The sequence below is a fragment of the Suncus etruscus genome, chromosome 11, assembly GCF_024139225.1.
Source record: "Suncus etruscus isolate mSunEtr1 chromosome 11, mSunEtr1.pri.cur, whole genome shotgun sequence".
NCBI lineage: Eukaryota > Metazoa > Chordata > Mammalia > Eulipotyphla > Soricidae > Suncus > Suncus etruscus.
The window spans coordinates 58,783,951-58,789,741 of record NC_064858.1 but is presented as its reverse complement, the minus strand read 5'-3'; the positions used below and the strand labels follow the sequence as shown (position 1 = coordinate 58,789,741).

The 5,791-nt window shown below is 39.1% G+C and overlaps 1 pseudogene; it reads right to left on the bottom strand.

Annotated features, from left to right (window-relative positions):
* Positions 1-5,095: 5,095 nt before the first annotated feature.
* LOC126023327 (uncharacterized) lies at positions 5,096-5,213 on the bottom strand (annotated as a pseudogene).
* Positions 5,214-5,791: the final 578 nt, after the last annotated feature.

Sequence of the window (5,791 nt, the reverse complement as noted above, 5' to 3'; positions counted from 1 at the left end):
GGCATCAGGTTTCTGTATTAAAGATCCTGGAATCTGCACATCCTACATTGAAGTCAGGCTGGTGTGGAGTATCCTCTAGTTTCACCTCACAATTAAGGGGCAATACAGCAAGCTCTGGCAGTAAGCAGGTCATTGTTCCTGTTGAGTCTTTTCAGTGTTAAGGGAAGTCTCTTTTGAGTAGATCAATGTCAGAGCAGCTGTAGGGTCTTCCCTGGTAGAGGATTACCTCCAGGTGATGTTATAGACCACCTTGGATATTTTGTAGATGTCTTCTCTAGATCAGGGGTGAATAAAGAATGCCCATTCTTCTGAGGCCTGTGCCAGGTCTTTATGTCAATGTTCAGGGTGTAAAATCCCATTGCACTACAAGATTTGTGTGTTCCCATCTCTATTAGATAAGAACTTATTGGTATGTATAGTATTTTCTCGTTTTTAGTGTGCCTAGGCAAACAATAAATTGAGCCACGTGGCGTTATCAGAGTATATGGGGGCATAAAAGCATGTCCAACAATACCCATGACTTGGTTCAAATATAAGCATTAAACTGAGGGACTCTTTCACACCAAATTCCATATTGAGCAGTTCACAAAGAGAAGATAAAAAAGGGGAAGGAATCGACACTATATAAGAAAATATTCAGTAAAAGTTATAGCTGTCAAAGAAAACACCCATAAAATGTTGAAAAGACATATGTGTCCTTTCTAAGCCTTTTGGAATAGTTGGGTGGGTGTTAACTCCAGGGCACCACTTTGGTCTGTGACTTAGGACTCTACAGTACTTAAGTTAGAAAGGATAATTGAGGAGTACATGATAGGGGTTAAGGAAGTTAAAGAGAAAAATGATCTTTTGTAGGGGTGTGCAAAAGGGGAGAGTACAAAATGGACATTCTGCATACATAAAAACATAATTCAATGATACTGAGTACTATTAATGTATCTTGTATCTTGTATCTATATATGTATATAATATATATAATGTATCTTGTATCTATATTTTGAAAATATAGACTGAAAAGAGATTACCAGTGAAGCTGGGCGGCCAGAAGTTCAGGGCCCCACTCAGACCCTCCCTAAGGAGCTGAATGGATAATGGGGGAAAGCCTAGAGTACCTTCAAGCTCCGCCAAGGGACCCAACTCACTGGCTTGCCCAGACATGAGGCCCGGGGAAGCCCTGGAGATCTGAAGCAAGGCGGTAGAGGGGTACTGGGGTTACCCAAGTCCTGCACTCCCCCAGGCCTGGTTAAAAACCCCATGCTGCTAGTCTCCTGGCTCCCAGGAAGGAGAGAGACCCTTCAGGAATCTAGGCAGCCAGAAGTTCAGGGCCCCACACAGACCCTCCCTAAGGAGCTGAATGGATAATGCGGGAAAGCCTAGGGTACCTTCAAGCTTCGCCAAGGGACCCAACTCACTGGCTTGCCCAGACATGAGGCCCGGGGATGCCCTGGAGTTCTGGAGCAAGGCGGTAGAAGGGTGCTGGGGTTACCCAAGTCCTGCACCCCCCCCTAAACCTGGTTAAGAAGGCCTCCAGCATGGTGGAGGCCTGCCGAACCCCATGCTGTTAGTCTCCCAGCTCCCAGGAAGGATGCATAGTTTATTCTTTAAAGCTGAAGTGTGAATTTGTGGGAAGTGTGAACAAAGAGACATGATATGATGGAGCAGGCAAGGGATATAATGTAGAGGATTTTGCTAGCCACATTAAATAATTAATTTAAAATGAGGAATGGAACTATTCAAATATTTTATTTTATTATTAATATATTTGCATGCATATATGCATGTACATTTATTTTCTTTGTTTTGGGGTAACACCTGGCAATGCTCAGGTGCTCGCTCAGGAATTACTCCTGTTGGTACTCAGAGGGCTATATAGGATGATGGAGATAGAATTTACATCAGCTATGTAAGGAAAAAGTGCCTTACAAACTGTACTATCTCTCCAGACCCACAGGTACACTAAAAAACTAAATTATATTTATTAGTTAAAATTTACAAAGCTGTTGATAACAGAGTATCAGGAATTTTTGTTTGCTTGTTTTGTTTTTGGATCACATTCAGCAGCACTCAGGAGTTACTCCTGGCTCTACGCTCAGAAATCACTCCTGGCAGGCTAGGGGGACCATATGGGATGCCAGGATTCGAACCACCATCCTTCAGCATGCAAGGCATATGCCTTACCTTCATGCTATCTCTCTGGCTCAGTATCAGGAATTTTTAAGGCTACAACTCAAACCCACCACCAGTGCTTCTCCATAAATAATCCAAGATTTTCTCCTCTTTATATCCTGTCTCCTTAGAAAGCTCATTTATTTAAAATTTGTATATTGGGTTCAATTTTTAGCTGACTCAGATTTGATTCTAGAACAGATAGTCAGGTAACCAGAATTACCAGAGGGTGTGGCAAATTATTTAAATAAAAACAAATAAAATGTGCTTATTTGTAATTCTGTTACACCTCCACATACTTCAACACTGACACTTCTTTAGAAGCACACCAAATGAGATGGGAACGTATCACAGAAGTCAACTGAAGTCAAAAACCAAAGAGAACAAACAGCTTAGTAAACCCTCAGACAATGACTTCATGACCGCATTGTGAGATATATAACAATTTTTACAAGTTTTCTTTTACTTAAGTAGTTTTTGATAATCTCCTTAACCAATTATTTGTTATAAACAATATAAAATAAGAGGGGACAGTTGGTGTTGGGTAAGAAACTGGGAACATGGTGGAGTGAATGTTACAATGGTGATGAGATTGATGTTGGGACATGGAATTCCAGAAACAACTGTGTTATGAAAAAAAAATGTTAAGCCAGTGTTTAAATAAAGTAACAAAAATTTGTTAATTGTAGTTTGGGTCACACTAGTGCTGGCTCTTATAGTTTCAATGTAGGACTTTCTCTTTAAGGATCTCGCTGGTTGTCACAACTAACTCAGAGTGTGCTTTCACCTTTTAGAGACTTCTGTGTCTCACACATACATCCCACTTGATCTTGTCACCCCAAGACCATGATGATGAAATAGTAGCTTCAGGGCTGTTACTTGAGGGTCTGATGCGTTCCATGCTTTAATATTCTGCAGTTTTCTAATCATTCATGAATAAGGGTTAAATCTTATCCTAGAGCCCCCCAATTAAGTGCCTTGTCTTTCCTATATCAGTATGTGATGCTTACTCAGAGAACAAGGCCTTAGAAACAGTTGCAGAAAAACAGTACATTCTTCCATATATATAGCTTCTTTATAAGAAGGAGAAATAGAATCTCAAAGGTGTGAAACCTGTAGCCCCACTCAGGGCAGTGGTGGATTTTGGGGCTGTCACTTTGCTCTGATGGATACAATTTTATTAGATTAGAGCTGCAGAAGTCATTGACTACCTTGTTTTCTATAAGCACAGCAAGAGATGTCCCACTACACTCTACCCCTATTTAACTCACCACTATATAGTCTCAAGCTCCAAATATCCTTGGAGTAAAACCTACCTTCCCAAGCCTTTCTTTTCTGTTTCTGTTCCTCTCCACCAGATACAAGCCCTTGGCTAAATAAAAGGTCATATAGTGAAAAATAGGTGATTGCTAGTAGAAATCAGAGAATATCTACATGGAAAAAAAGAGATCAAGACATTGTGAAGAAAAAAAGATTCTGAGCACATTTTGAAAGAGACACGAAATGTCAACCTGCTGGCAGGCACAGAAACAGAAACACTAGAAAGGCAAAGTTTGGAGTGGATGGCTGACAACTGTGGGCAGCTGGAGTAGATGAAGCAAACAGTAAACCCATGAATATGCACCACTGGGAAAAAGCCTTAGAAATAATGAAGGGGCGAGGTGACACAATTACAGACACATAATAGGCTAGTCACATGATTACATAGTGGTTTTATTCTCTGCCAATGAAGTTTTAACTGACTCAGAATTTTTGATGTACTAACTAGAATGTAGCCCGAGGACAGAAACACCCTGTTCAGATCGCAAAACTATTGAAGTGTGTCTGTGAGGAATCCTCCAGGAGGGATACTTAAGGGGTCACTTCAGGAAGGAGGCTTGAAGGAGGTTTGTTCCTGGTAACACTACTCCTGGGTCTATGCATTGTCAAGCTCATGTCCCTACAGATGCCTCTGGTGTTCAGCAATTCTTTTTTTAGGAGATTAAAAGGGCTGGAGCAAGAAAAACACTGAAACAATGACAAACTACAACCCAGATTAAAGCTCAGCCTCAGGGGTTAGCACCAGATGGCAAATATGAATTTAGTGAAACAGCATCTGAGCATTTGGAGTAAATTTGAAAACAGAATCATCTATTAAATAGTCATCTCCAGTAGATTCCATTCTTGGTGTCACCAGCTGTTGTCAAGTATGAGATTATGAAATTTTGTAATAAAGGCTCTACTAAACCTGTTTTCTTGTTTCAGGGTTAACTTGAGGCAGAGCCATAGGGATGAAATTAGTCTTTTTTCTTTTTGTTTGGTTTTTTGTTTGTTTGTTTTTGGAGCCACATCCACCTGTGTTAGGGCTACTTCTAGCTGGGTGCCAGGGGTCACTCTTGGCTTGGTGGTTGGGGAACCATGAAACACTTGGGAAGGAACACAGGCCTTTTACATAAAAAACATGTTCCTTGGTCCTCTGAGCCATCTCTCTGGCCCAGGGTCAAAGAAAAATAAGTATTTAAACATGTAAACATTTCTTTTTGATGTTGTGTCACCCTTTTAATGGTAAATGTAGAAATGACCCTAATTCTACTGGGTGCAGTTGGAAAAGGGACAAAGAAGCAAACCCTACAGCCCCTCTGCTTCTTTCAGTCACCCTCTCCCTTCTGTTCCAGTGTTTCTCCAGTTACCTTCCTCCTCCTCCTCTTCAGGACCTACACATTGGGATAACCTTGTGGATAATTATCATTTAAAACAAAATGAGGGGAGGGCAAAAAAATGAAAGTAAAACCTGAAAGTAAAAACTGAAATGAATGTAGAGATCAACACTTCAGGACGTTTTCTTTTATTTCTAACTTTGCCCACAGTTAAAAAGGGAGAATTTTTAGAGGGAGAAAAGAAGTCAAAAGAACAATTAATAGTAATACAATGAAAGTGAAAGACATGAGAAATTAAAAACTTCTTGCCTCTCATTTCTTTTTTTTTTTGTCCTCAGATAGAGGACGTATCAGATATTAAACTGATAAGAACAAATATTACACTTGATCTTAGCCAAAAGGCAGAGAAGCCATCATTTTTTTCTGTCCTTAGATAGAGGACATCTTGTCTCCCATTTCTAATCATCAAAATCTTTTATTTCCTTGGCCAATCTCTAGGTTTTTTCTTTTTAATTGTTAAGATTAGTAAAAGTTTATAAAAGGTATATGATTCTATAATATCAATTTTTGCATATGTCCAACATATTCCTTATAATATTATTTTTGCAAATTCAAAAATTATCTTGATAGTTTTTATCCCACACGGTCTACACTACTATTTCAATTTACTGTAAGTAAAAATATATTAGATAATAAAACATTAAAAAATATATGGCTTAGTTACAAATATAATTAGAATGGGTAAAATTGTATATTTTATTTTTATTAATATATTTATTTAAACACCCTGATTACAAATATGATTGTAGTTCGGTTCCAGTCATGTTTGTTGTTGATGCTGTTGCTATTGTTGTTGTCTTTAACTAGTATTGTTCTAAGTGCTCCCTGCTTAGTTTGAAGACTGAGCTTAACTGTAGATAAACCAGGTGTCTGTTGGCTATAGTCATACAAGAGAGTGTTAACCTCAGACAACCTGGACATGCAAAGTTGGA